Genomic DNA, 15,179 nt, shown 5'->3' with positions numbered 1-15,179 from the left:
CTAATCATCAAAGTTTGGAATGACATCACAATAGTAACTCTTGTAGCCTTTGGATACATAGTGGGCCATATTTTGATGGTAAAATCCTGGCAGGAACACCAGAATGCCAATGATCAGGACAGGAACTGCTTGGTCTGACCCCACTTTGCTGATGTAGCCTGACAGCAGGACAGAGCCTGAAATAATGGGAAAGGCACCAATCAAAAACAGCACAGTGGCAAGTGCAATGACCTTGTAAGGAATCTTAGGAGGTTTTTCTTAAACTGAAGGTCAATATAGCCATTGTCTGTGCTGGAGAGCCTTGAGTATTTTACTTTACTACTGGGGATTCCAGTAGCTAGGTTACCCTGACACAACTATAGTACTATTTTCCTGCCCATCTCCAGTCATTTTCCACATGGAGAAGAACTGTTGCAAATTTAGACCAAAATCAAACAAAACTAGTTTCTGGAAAGCAGCCAACCATTTCAAACGGAGAACTATGCTGTGCTTGCTTCAGGCAATAGCCCTGGCTCCTGACAAAGAGGGCGTGTTGCTCCCACCCTGCCTCAGGTATGTATTACCAGAGCCTTCTACCAAGCTGCCTTCTTGCAGGGAACTTGCCCACAACTGGTGGCCTAGAGGTCCCAGGCTGCATGGCATAGCCAGCCTTACTGATACTCCTAAAATATGCAATTCTACTATAAAAGTTTTAAATAATTATTTTGTTGACAAAACACTAAAACAGTATGTTCTGGTTTGGCCCTCCTGCAAAAATAAGCATAAGAAAAATAAAACATTCCTATGTGCTATTGTATTGCAATATCCATTAAAAGTAGGATGTCAATAATAGTACTAATAATTTGCTTTACTGTCCAGAACAGAGTTCTGTTTTCAGCTTGTCTTAAGAATAGTTGCCAAGAACAATAGCCTCCTCCTCTCAAATAAAACTAATTTAGTATTCAAATGCCAAAGGCTAGATCTTGTGAATTTTCTATAGAATCACAAAGCAAATATGAAGTACCAGGTTTATTATTACCAGGTTTAGTTGTGATAGACAAAAGTGATTAAATGTATCCTAGAGAGAAACCTTTATAAAAGTGTATGATTCTATAAAGAATCATTAGAAACTGTGAGTGGAAAATTTCCAGAATTAGCAGTATTATAGAATATTTTGAAGCAATTTCTTGAGAAATAGTAAAATCTGGGGCAGACTGTATTGCAGTTAATTGCCTATTGTCATAACAGCATGAGAAATATATTTGAGTAGGGATTTCAGCTACCAGATACACTCTACTGTGAGATCTCTTTATTCCTGAAAAATGAAAGTACAGTACTATGGTGCTGACATTAATGAGGCACTTTTCTTGGACCTAGTGGGGGATGCAGTATGCTGTTAAACCAATATATTTTCTAGAGTCTTATCAAGTTTTTATTTTCTGTCAGTATGACAAGCTGGGAAGCAGCAGAATATGCTACAGATTGAGGCATACATATTTGCCATTTATTGAAAAGTAAATTTCTTCTGTAACATTTCCCTCTTCCCAAGAAAGAGCCATACACTGTATTTCTTCCACCAATAATATTTTAGAGTGTTTCGTACCTAACAAGGCTCAGCACAACAGGAAAATTGGAATAAACATGAGTGAAGTTTTCACTTACATTAACGTTACATATTTGTAGTTTTAGATTTGTTTGATGATTTCATAAGCAAAGTTATTAACCACAAACCCATTGTTTGTCTTAGATAAATAATACACACACACACACACAGCATAAAAGTACTCAAAAAAGTACTCAACAGGGTTAATTGTTCAGATATCTTGCACAAGTATTTAGCTTTTTGTAATTTCAATGTGTAAGTTTTAAAGAAAGAAATATAGAGAGATTTATGTGTTTGAAATATAAATGATATACCTGGATTAAGATGTATCTGTATATTATTAAATATTCAATGAATTGACTGGTAAGTGATATCTAATTGTATAGCCTGAAATGTAACTTATTTAGACTATATTTTTGTACAGAGAAGTGCATACTAAGGTATAACTCTGTGTACTCTTTAATACCTAAAACTGTGTTTAGAAATTTCATCTGTCTTAAAAATATATGTCAGGCTCTTTGTGCTGGTAATTTCCCCTCTGCTATACTATATTTATTATTTCTCAATATATGATGTGTTTAATACTTAAATATGAACTTATGATATCCTGGTTACTTATAACAGTGGGGAAGCCTGTTTGTCACTCCAGTGATTTGGGGTTTGCAGTTCATGATCAGTTCTTCATTTCATGATTTTTGTAGTTGACATGAAATTAGTTATGTGGAAAATATAAAAATAAAAGTGGTTTCACTGAAAAAAAGAAATATTAAAAACTTCCTGCTTTCTAAGAATATTTTATTAATATGAAATATCACATAATAGAAAATATATTTTTCACAACTGAGACATGTTTTTCAGCTTTTAAAAAATATTTCCACAAGTGTATTTATTCATAACATTATGAAGTGTACACTGATACACTGATTTATTGAAGTTTATAACACATGGAAATGTATGGCATACTGTTATTTTTTTGATGTATCATACATTTGAATCAGATGGGATATAATTTTTGAATAAAATGGACAGATAAAATTTATATAAATTCAAAGTTTCTTATGTGATTTATATATATAAATGAGGGTGGAGCTTCATGACATAATTACCTTCTACTATGTATGTAATGTGAAATGTATGTAATGTGAAGTGATCGCTACAACCAAACTATTAATATATTATTATCTCAGGTGGTTGCTTTTTGGTTGAGAATATTTACGATCTTCACTTTTAGAAAACTTGAAGTGTATGATCATTATTAACTATTGTTACCATGCTGAATATTACTCTCCAGAACTGGCCTCCAGAACTTATTCTTCTTAAAACTGTAAGTTTTTGTCCTTCAACTAACATCTACCCATTCTCTTCACTCCTCACCCTGAAAACTATGATTCTGCACATTATGAGTTCAACTTTTAAAATTTCATATATAATTGGGATCATATAGTACTTATCTTTCTATGACTAGCTGATTTCAATTAGCATAATGTCTTCTAGGTTCATCCATGTTGTTGCAAATAGCACATTTTCCATCTCTTCCCAGCCTGAATAAATATCCCACTGTGTGTGTGTGTGTGTGTGTGTGTGTGTGTGTATGTGTGTATGAGAGAGAGAGAGAGAGAGAGAGAGAGAGAGAGAGAGAGAGAGAGAGAGATTTTCTCTAACCGTTCTTCTGTTGATGTACAATTAAGTTGATTCCATGCCTTGGCTTTTGTAAATAATACTGGAAAAATAAGGGAAGGCAGCTATCTCTTCAAAATAGAGATTTTATTCCCTTTGGATAAAATACAATATACAATGAGTAGCGGGATTATTGGATTATATGGCTTCAAAAAATTCCATTCTCTCTGATAATTAATTTATAAGAGTTCCTTCTACATTCTGACCAATACCTGTCATCTTTTGACTTTTGATTAATAACCACCCTAACAGGTTTGTGGATATATGTTGTGGTTGTGATTTGAATTTTCCTGATGATTAATGATGTTAAGAAACTTTTTATGTGCCTGTTGGCCATATATGTGACTTTCTCAGCAAACTATCTATTCAAGTCTAGATAGTTTCATAAATAGGATTATTATGATGATGATGATTGTTATTTGCTAGTGAGGTGTATGAGATCCTTATGGTTTGAATATTAACATCTATTATGGTTTGTCTCCCAGAGTTTCATGTGCTGGAAGCTTGGTTCCCAGTATGGCAGTGTTGAGATGGTGGGCACCTTAAGAAGTGGGGCATAGTAAAAGGTAATTATGTCATAGGGGCTCCACCCTCATGCATTGATTAATGCTGTGCCATGGGTTGGTTGGAGATTTCTTCCCCAAGGGCATATATATTGGAAGCTTGCTCATCAGTCACAATGTTAAGAGGTAGTGGGACCTTTAAGATATGAGGCATAGTGGGAGATCCTTAGCTCACTGGAATCATGCCCTTGGGATGGATTAAGATACTTCTTATGAGGCTCCAGAAAGTCCCCAGTATATAACTGGCTTTCTGTCTTACCATATGACCTTTCCCTCTTTCACAAGTTTTTACCATTGTGACGCTATCTGTCATGAGGCCCTCACCAGAACCAAGACAATATCAATACCATGCCCTTGATCCTCCAGAATTTTAAGCTAAATAAACTTATTTTCTTTAGAAGTTATCCAGCCTCTAGTGTTTTATTATTTAGACTAATACATGCTGTCTTATGAGAGTGGGTCAGGTCTGGTAGGAGTGGATTAATTCACATGAAAGCAGATTGCTATGAAAAGAGTGATCCTAGCCTGTCCCCAGTCTCTGATTTCCATGTAAACTCTTCCACATGTGCTCCTGCCATTTTGGTGCCATCTGCCATGAGGTCTACATCAGACCCAAGAAGATGTCTTGCTCTAACTCTTTATAAAATTCCCATCTTCAGACATTTTGTTATAGTAACACAAAATGAACTAAGACACTTCTTATCAGATACATAATTTGCAAATATTTCTCCCATTTCCTAGATTGCCTTATCATTTTGTTGATTCCTTTTCTCAATCCAGCAAAGCCAATCTGAGTCAAGATCTTCACATTTGTTTCCCCTAGGATGGTGCCCTGAAATGCTCAAGTTAGTGTGCCTTCTCCCAATCTTGCAAAGTCAGCTGGCTGACTGTACTGCACACTTATACTGAAAGGGTAAATTTTCTAAGCTGGAAAGCTTGAATGTAAAAGATTTGGTATTATTAAATTCCTCTGTTACACCCAGATTCCTGAGATAGTTAAGACAACACCCTACTGGCCATTTAGCCTAGGGCCCTGTGCAGTTTGTCACAGGGCCCAAACCAATCAGTTTGAATGTGTAACCCGCTTAGGAATGACCAATCACCCCCGCCCCACCTGTTCCCGCCAATGATTGTGCCAATCACGTTTCAGAGTTGTTGTTCAATTTTCCCGTGCCTCATGATGATTTGTTCTGATGTATGCAAAGCTTCCCGCCCTCCCCAAAAAGTGTACTTAAGCTCGGTTTGAACCTCTGCTCGGGGCTCTGGGCTGCTCTCCCTTCTTGAGTGAGCACAGAGTCCCAGCGTGCTGGAATGGATCCCAATAAATATCCCCTTTTGCCAATTGCATGGAGTCAATCTCTTGGGTGGTCTCTCCCTCCGACGTTTCGCCGTACCTTTACAATACTCACAGCCCACAGATGTGTACTTGCAGAGCTAATCTGGTGGAGAGTATAAAGCACACAGCGTGTTTGGAATGTTTTGTGGTCCACATGGAGGTGTGTTCTGCAGGGGAAGCATCCCAAGCAGCTCAGAGGCAATCATCCTGATGGAATCTGCAGAGTGATTAGTAGATTTTTTTGGCTACTTTTCCCTGTTCCCATCCTCTTCCAACTATTCAGCTGTGCCAATTACCTCAGTATTAGGTGGGATGAGGAAGAGCTGGGCCTCTTGGCTGTGTTTCACACTCAATAAGCTCTGATTGTGGGAAAGTGTTTTCTTTCTTGTGATTTACTGTCAGTGAATTGCCAAACAAACCAAAAACCAATTAGGTATAACACATGATGCCTGTAATTTCTATTTTCTGCACTTGTAGCTTGACATTTTAATAAACATAAGCTTACTCTCTGATGAACCAGGTTTAATTTAAATTATTTCTGTCTTCTAGAAGCTTACTGATATTGACTTTCTACTTGTCTAAGGACTGGAATTAAACATGTGCTTTCATGCCAAGCTTCATTTCATCAGCTCCTGAAGGAGCACTTACTGTGCAATTGTAACATTTTTTATTAAGTCTTCTAGGAATTACCCCATAGATTGAAATTAAGAATAGCCAAAGGGAAAGTGTCTCAGTCTATTTATGCTGCTATAACAAAATTTATAAAGAACAGAAATTTATTTCTTACTGTTCTATAGTCTAGAAAGTCCAAGATCAAGCTACTGGCATTCAGTTTCTGGTAAGGGCCGTTTTGCTGCATCCTCACCTAGGGGAAGAATGGAAGGGCAAAAAGGGACCTAGCTAGTCTCCTTGAACCCTTTTATAAGGCACTAAAGGTTCCACCTCTTAATATTATTGCATTAGGAATCAAGTTTTAATAAGTTTTGGAGAGGACATAAATATACAAACCATAGCATTATTCCCTTGGCTCCCTCCAAATTCATTTCTCACAAAAAGCATTCATTCAGTGCCAATATCCCAAAAAGTCTCAATTCATTCCAGCATCAACTTTGAAGTCAAAGTCTGAAGTATAATCTAAATATTAATTAAATCATTTATGTATGAGGCTTAAGGTGTGATTCATCCTGAGGCAAATTTTTTCTCACTGTTGAGTCTGTAGAATCAAACAAGTTAGGTGTTTCCAAAATACAATAGTGGGAAAAACATAAGGGAGACATAGGTGAGAAGAAAGGGACAATGGGTCCCAAGTAAGACCCAAAACCAACAAGGTAAATATTAAATCTTGAAGCTTGAGACTAACTTCATGTCCTGCCTTCTGGACACACAGGACAGGGGTTGGGTACACATGGCTCCAGGTGGGCCTATATCAATGATTTTGCTGGGTCCAGCGCATGAACACTTTTCATGTGTTGGAATCAGATACCGGAAGCTCTCCCAGGCTGGTGTTCCATGCTAGTAGCTCCACAGGTATGGGATTTTGCTAGGTAGTCCATCCACTACAACTCCACTAGGCATTGCACTTATGGGAACTCTCTGAAGTGGTCTTGACCCTCAGCTCTGCTGAGCATTTCCCTAGTGGAGACTCTCTGTAGTGGTCCTGACCCTATGGCTCCACTGGGCATTTCCATAGTGGAGTCTTTCTGCAGCAGTCCTGCTCCACTGGGAAATCTTTGTCTAAGTCCCAAGGCTCTCCAGGACATTCTTTGAAACTAGGATGAGATAACCATACCTCCACAGATTGTGCACACTGCATGATTATATCATGTGGATGCTGCCAAGCCTAAACACTTATGCTCTCTGGAGCTTGGGCCCAAATGAGTCACAGCTATCTGATCCTTCACAAGAAATACTCTTACTGCCCCATTTATAGCAATGTAGGCTTTTCTAGCATGTACCTCCAAACTCTTTAAGTCTCTACCCATTACCTAGTTTCAAAGCTACTTCCATACTTTCAGGAATTTGTTATAGCAATACCCTACTTTTCAGTACCAATTTCTGTCTCAGTCTGTGTCTGATGCTATAACAAAAATGCCTTAGGTTGGGAGTTTATAAAGAAATAGAAATTTATTTCATACAGTTTGGGATATTGTGAGGTCCAAGATCAAGACAACAGCATTTAGTGTCTTGTGAGATCCCTTTTCTTGTACTCTCACATAAGTGAAGAGTAGAAGGACAAAAGAAGAACCAACTAGTTCTCTTGAGCCCTTTCATACAGCACTAATTCTATCCATGAAGGCTGAGCCCTTGTGGCCTAATCACCTCTTAAAGACCCCAACTCTTAGTACTCTTGCATTGGGAATTGTCAACATGAAATTTGGAGGGGACACAAACATTCAACCCATAAGAGACAATAATCTTCATTGGAAATTCTATAAGTGTCCCCACTTTGCCTACATGGACTTGTAATCAGTGACATTCTATTTAGTATGAGCAGAGTGTCTTTGTGACTATATTTGCATTTTTGAGATGAAGAACAGAGTGTCTCATTCACTACTGAGAGATAAGGATTTCAGAGTTCAAAGCATGGAGGACACTGGGAAAGTCAAACTTTTTTTATTTGTTTCAATTAGTAACACATGACAGTACAATGATCTTGACATATCATATATTTGAATCAGATGGGATATAATTTCTCATTTTTCTGGGAAAGTCAAACTTTAATCACGTTTAACTTCATGTCTAGCCAGGTATACTTAGGAGCAGAAGTACAACTCACAGCCTAGTCAACTCCACTCAGGAATTTTTTTTTTAATTTGAGGCATCAAAAAAGTACAGATGGTACATTCCTTTGTGTCACAGATGAATGATTTGTTGAGGGCAGGCTAATTTATGTAGTTTCAGTGGCCCCTCCTTGCCCCCACTCTCAATAGTATCCTTATGCTACTTAGAACTGAACACCACAATCTGAACCTTATTTCTGGCCAAAACTCATAATGTTCATTGATTTAGTCTTGTAGCAATTTATCCTCCTTACATCATTCAAACTTCAATAGCAGGCAGAAGACTGCCACTAGTGTTGTCCTGCACATAGATAAATATCTCACTCTGCACCAAAGTCTGACTCATAGAGTTACAGCCACTGCTCTCTTTTTTAAAAAAAAAATATTTTTTTTAGTGTTGATAGACCTTTATTTTATTTATTTATATGCAGTACTGAGAATTGAACCCAGTGCCCCATACGTGCTAGGCAAGTGCACTATGGCTGAGCCCCAGCCCCAGCAGACACTGATGCCACTGCTGCCTTTGTACTGATACTCTTGGTAATCCACTCATATTTCTTTTTTTTTTTCTTTTTAGTGGTCCTGTTTAGTTATATATAACATTAGGATTTATTTTGACATAATTTTAAAAGTATGAAATATGATTTGTTCCAATCCAGTCCCCAGTGCTCCCCCTTCCCTTCCCTCCTCCCTCCCCCTGTGTCCCTCTCTCTACTACACTGATCTTTCTGTATTTCCATTTAGTCTTTTTAACAATTAGTGTCTTTTGTATATACATGATGGTCAGATGCACTGTGATATATCCATATATATATATATATATATATATATATATATATGTATATATATATATATATATACATGTGAAAGTTAGGTCAGATTCATTCCTCTATTCTTCCTTTATCATGTCCCTTCTCTCTCCCTCTCAGTCCCCTTCATCTAGTCTACCAATCTTTCTTCTATTTTTAATGGAATCCCCTCTTCCCCTCCCCCCTTATTTTAGACTAGTTTCTGCATATCAGAGAGAATATTCAACTTTTGGCTTTCTGAATCTGGCTTATTTCACTTAGCATGATAGTCTCTATTTCCATCCATTTACCACCAAATGTCATACTTTGATTCTTTTTTTATTGCTGAATAATATTACATTGTGTATATATACTACATTTTCTTTTTTTATTTTATTTAATTTTTTAATCGGTTGTTCACAACATTACAAAGCTCTTGACATATCATATTTCATACATTAGATTGAAGTGGGACATTTTCTTCATTAATTAATTAGTTGAAGGGCATCTGAGTTGCTTCCGTAGCTTGGCTATTGTGAATTATGCTGTTATAAATACTGATGTGGCTGTGTCACTATAGTGTGCTCATTTTAGGTCTTTCAGCTATATATCAAAGAGTGGTAAAACTGGATCATATGATGGTTCCATTCTTAGTTTATTGAGACATCTCCATACTGCTTTCCAGAGGGGTTGCACTAATTTGCAGTGCCACCAACAATGTATGTCCCACTCATATTTCAACATTCTGCTCCTGGTCACATCTGCTCACACTCACTACCTACATAGCCAAGTACTCTGCTCAGTACCCCTAATTCCTGTTTTATTTTAAAAATCTTTTTTTTAATTTTTAAATAATATATTCACGAGAATTGCCAAAATAGTACAGAAAGGTACTGTATATACTTCCCCCAGTTTCTCAGAATGGCATTTTCTTACATAACATAGCACAAAGTCAAAACTGTGAAACTGATATCAGTACAATCAATCAACCATATTCAAATACATCCAGTTTTACTTTCAATCATCTGTATGTACGTATCTCACCCTTGTAGAAAATCATTTGACTACAGATGTAAAGATTTTTTTTAAGATTTAATTCTGTTTCATCTGTGTGTGTGTGTGTGTGTGTGTGTGTGTGTGTATGTATTTAAGCATTACACTCTTTTGATTGTTGGTAGCTTTGTATTAAGTTTTGAAACCAGAAATTGTGTCTTCCAACTTTTTTTAAGATTACTTTGAGCATTCAGGTCATTTTCAGTTTCATATGAATTTTAAGATAAGCTTTTCCATTTCTTAAAAAAAAGATGTGATTTCAATACAGATTGCATTGAATCTATAGATTGCATCAGTAGTATTGCCATCTTGACAATAATAAGCCTTCCAATTCATGAATACTGGATGCCTTTCAATTTATTTAGTTCTTCTATCATCATGTTGTTTTCCTTGTTCAAAGCATGCACTTTCTTGATTTAATTTATTCCTAAATATTTTATTCTTTTCTATGCTACTGGAAATGGAATCATTTTATAATATTCCTTTCATATTAAGTATGGTCAGTTCATAGGAATATAATTGATCTTTACATGTTGATCTTGTACCTTGAAACTTAATTCATTTATCATCCCTAGCTGTTTCTTTTTTGTAATATATTTTGCGATTTACTAGGATCATGTCATTTGTGTTTAAAGATAATTTCACTTTTTCCTTTCCTATTTTCATGCCTTTTATTTCTTTTCCTTGCTAAATTTCTCTGGCTAGAATTTCCAGTTAAATGTTAGCTGAGCATGGTAGTGCATACCCATAATCCCAGCTACTTGGAAGGCTAATGCAGGAGAACCACATGTTTGCAGCCAGCCTGGTAACTTAGCAAGATCCTATCTCAAAATAAAAAAATAAATAAATAAAAAGGGATGGGTACGTATCTCAGTGATAGAGTGCCACCGAATTCAATCCCCCATACCACAGAATAATAAAAGAGCATTTCTAGTGCAATACTGAATAGCAATGATAAAAACATCTTTGCCTTGTTCCTGAACATAGGGGGGAAAGGTACAGTCTTTCTACACTGAATATGAGTTGTGGGTTATGTATAAATACTCTTTTATACTGTTGAGAATATTTCTCTTATTCTGAGTGCTTTTTAAAATAAATATTTATTTATTTTTTTTAGTTTTAGGTGGACACAATATCTTTATTTTATTTTTTTGTGGTGCTGAGAATCGAACCCAGTGCCTCATGCATGCTAGGCGAGCATGCTATCACTTGAGCCACATCCCCAGCCCCCTGAGTGCTTTTTTAATCATGAAAGTATGTTGGATTTTAAAAAAATTGCATTAATAGAGATAATTATGAGTTGTTTTTCTCTTTATTCTACTAATATGATGTATTACATTGGTTGATTTTTGCATGTTGAACCACTGCTATGATTTGAGCATTTTCCCCAATGGTTCCTATGATAGAAGCCTAGTTTCTGCTGTGTCAGTGCTGAGTTGGTGGAACTTTTAAAAGGTGAGGCCTAGTAAAATGTTATTAGGTAAGCCTATTAATATGCTACTGTATTTGCTTTACTAATATTTTTAGGACCTATATTTATAGGGAGTATTGGTTTATAATTTTCTTCAGATGTCTTTGCTTTCATATAAGGGTAGTGCTGGACTCAGAGACTGGGTTATGAGATATTACTTTTCTATTCTTTGGGAGAGTTTTAGAAGGATTTATATTCTTTTTTAAGTGTTCAGTAAAACTCACCAATAAAACCATCTGGTCCTTAGATTTACTTTGTTGGAGGCTTTTGCTTACTGATTCAAACTCAAGGTCAGAACTCATAGTCCAATTTTTATCAAGTTAGTTTTGTTAGTTTATGTCTCATTAGGAATTTACCCGTTTTAGGTTACCTTATTAGTTGGTAAACAATTGTTGATAATCTTCCATTAAAATCCCCTTTTCCCCCTGTATATTCTACAGTCATATTTCCAGTTTCAATTTTGATTTTAGTAATTTGAATCTTCTCTCATTTTTTCTTGACAAGTCTAGTCAAAGATTTATGAATTTTGTTATCTTTTCAAATAACCTATTTTTTGTTTCTTTGATTCTCTCCATTACGTTTTTTATTCTCTATTTTATTTTCACTCTAATCATTGTTTTTTTTTTTCCTTATGGTACTTAACTTGCTTTCCTTTTTCAGTTACTTAAGGTATAAATTTATGTTATTAATTTAGAATAATTCTTCTTTTCTAATTTAAGCATTTATGACTATAAATTTCTCTCTGAACACTCTTTTTACTGTATCCCATGGGTTTTATTTGGTTTTCATCTTTATTTATTTCAAAGTATTTTCTAATTTTACTTGTAATATCATTTTTTGACTCATTAGTTTTTTAAGGATGTGTTATTCTGTATTTGTATATATTTGTGAATTTTTCCATTATTTTCTATTAAGGATTTCTAGTTTCATTCCATTATACTCAGAGAATATACCTTGTATGATTTCAATATTTAAACACATTCTATGGTGAGTAAAAGTGGCAAAAGTGGACACAATTTTTTTTGTTCTAGATTGTAGAAAACTTTCAGTTTTTCCAATTTCTTATTACATTAGCTGTTAGCATACTATAAATGCCTTTTTTCATGTTGAGGCAGATTCTTTTTATATCTTACTTGTTCAGTATTTTTACCATAAATTGATGTTGAATTTTATCAAATGCCTTTTCTCCATCTATTGAGGTGATCATTTGTTGTGTCCTTCATTCTATTGATGTATATACATTTACTGACTTATATAAGTTGAACTATCCTTGCACCCCTGGGATGAATTCTCATGATAATGGTGAATAATCTTTTCAATGAGCTGTTGGATTTGGTTTATTAGTATTTTGTTGAGAATTTTATGTCTATGTTCATTAAGGATATTTTCCTACAGTTTTTGTTTCTTGTTTTGTCCTTGTCTGGTTTTAGTATAAGGGTAATGCTGGTCTTACAGGATGTATTTGAAACAATTGACACCTCTCCACTTTTTTTCCAGTTTCTTGAAGCAGGAAATTGGTTATTTGAAATCATTCTACTTGTTTGTTGTAGATGCAGAATTGTTATAAACCACCTTTCTTAGTACTGGGTTTGTTGTTCTGTTGTAGGACAGATGAGGCTGGATATGGAGAAATTAGCAGATTTATTGGCTACAGCCAGGTCCAGCAGGGGGTGGGTGGGTGTTCACCACAGTCAATCAATCCCTCTGAACCCTGAGTTCAGAAAGTTTTAGAACTTTATACCCAGTGTGTAGGTGGGGGGAGCTCAGAGGTTCACAATCTGCAGAAGTCCACATAAAAGTAGGGTTTTTTTCCTATTGTTCTGGGCAACCAACTCAGGTCAGGTTTTACAACAATAACCCCAAGGATGGTCTCTGAATCAGTGCCTATGAGAGGGAGAGTTCCCCTCTACTTTTCCCACCAGCTGTTTTCCCTGGACCTAATTCACCATTTTCTCTCATCTTTTGAATTGTAAAGGACTTTCCCTAGGATCTAAGTATTGTCCTTTGAAATGGAAATACCTCTGTGAAGGCCTTGAGTTAGTCTTTCTTATTGCACTCTGCTTCTGCAAACATACCCCCCCCCCACACACACACACAACTCTCTTACAGAAATTCTTGCTGACAGTCTAAGAACAATTATGGTGAGGGTCTCTGGAAGCTTAATTAAGATTTTCTATGGAGGAGGGGGTGCCACTACAGTATCCTATAGGTTTTGGCATGCTATGTTTGCAATGTTCTTTGGTTTCAAGAAATTTAAAAATTTTATTCTTGATTTCTTCCTTATTTCATTGGTTATTCAAGACCAAATTTTAGACTTTTTAATGTATTTTAGATTTTTCCAAATTTTAAAATTATTTATTTCTTATTTTATTTCAATGTGGTCAAATCATATTCCATGATTTGAATTTTTAAAAATTGATTGAGTCTTGTTTTGTGGCCTACCATATGATCTATCATAGATAATATTCCTACCATATGGTCTACCCATGTGCTAATGAGAAGAATAAGCATTTTACAGCTATTGATTAAAATGCTAGTTAGATAGATGTTTATAATTCCATTTGGTCTAGTATGTAATTTAACTTTGCTGTTTCTTTGTTGATTTGCTGTCTGGATGACCTGTCCATTGCTGAATGTAGGATGTTAAAAGTCCCCCTACTATTATTGTACTGAAGTCTATATATCCCTTTAGATTTAAAAATATTTGCTTTATATATACATATAGGATGTTTATATATTTAGAATTGTTATTTCCTCTTGTTGAATTACCACTTCACCATTATATAAGGAACTTCCTTGTCTTCTTTTTACTGCTTTTGATTTAAGGTATATTTTAATTGGTATATATAGGGTTACTCCTGCTTTCTTTTGGTTTTACTTTTACATGAAATGTTCCTATTCTTTTCTTCACTTCCAGTCAAATGTGTGTCCTTAGAGGTAAAATGAATTTCTTATAAACAGTTTACACTTGGTTCTTATTTTTTTATCTATTCCATCACTCTATATCTTTAAATTGGGAAATTTAATCCATTTACATTTATGACATTTATTGATAGATAAAGTCTTACCACCATCATTTTGTAACTTTTTACTAATTTTATTATAGAATTTTATTTATTGCCCCCTTCCTTCCTTCCTTTGTTCCTTCTTCCTCTTTCAGTGCCTCCCTTTGTGCTTAAATGACTTACTCTAGAAGTTTTTATTTCTTGTTTATTATTTTTGGTACATCTATTATACATTTTTGCTTTGTGGTCACTTTGAGGATTACATAAACATCTTTTGATTATAACACTATATTTTTAAATGTTAGCAATTCATCATGACTGAAATAATAACAAAAGAAGCAAAAGAAATAGAATATATTCATGAAAAAGTTTACACATGCCCTCTATTCCTTCCCACAGTTTGAATTTTAAATGTTTTATTGTACATGTTTATATATTGTCTCTCTTCATTTGTTAATGCAGTTATTTTAATTGTTTTCTTTTAATTCTTCATAGTAAAGAAATGAATGGTTTGCAATATTTGAGCATTCTGAAATTGAATAGTCTTACCAGTGAGCATTAGATCTTCTGATATTTTCTTTTTACTCATCAACATATCTTTCAGTTTGAAAAACTTCCTTTAGCATTTCTTGTAGGATAGCCCTGGTGGTAACAAATACTCTCAGTTCTGTTTGCCTGAAAATATCTTTATCTCTTCTTTACTTGTAAAGGATGGTATTACTGGGTACAGTATGCTTGGTTGGCAGTTTTCCTTCAGTACTGTGAAAATCTCATGTCATTCTCTCCTATAAGGACATTGCTGAGAACACTGCAGACAGTTCAATGGGGCCACCCTACTTCTTTTCCCTACAGCCCTGAGGATCTTCTCTTTGTTTCATGTTGACAGCTTACTTTTAATGTGCCTTGGGGGTAGGCTTAGTTAAT

At 35.2% G+C, this 15,179-nt stretch overlaps 1 pseudogene; it reads right to left on the bottom strand.

The window, feature by feature from the left end:
* On the bottom strand, positions 1–4,117 carry LOC113175667 (transmembrane protein 230 pseudogene; annotated as a pseudogene).
* Positions 4,118–15,179: the final 11,062 nt, after the last annotated feature.

This window comes from Urocitellus parryii, chromosome X, assembly GCF_045843805.1.
Source record: "Urocitellus parryii isolate mUroPar1 chromosome X, mUroPar1.hap1, whole genome shotgun sequence".
In the NCBI taxonomy this organism is placed as follows: domain Eukaryota; kingdom Metazoa; phylum Chordata; class Mammalia; order Rodentia; family Sciuridae; genus Urocitellus; species Urocitellus parryii.
Note: the sequence above shows the minus strand (reverse complement) of the source record. Positions and strands in the feature narration are given on the sequence as shown.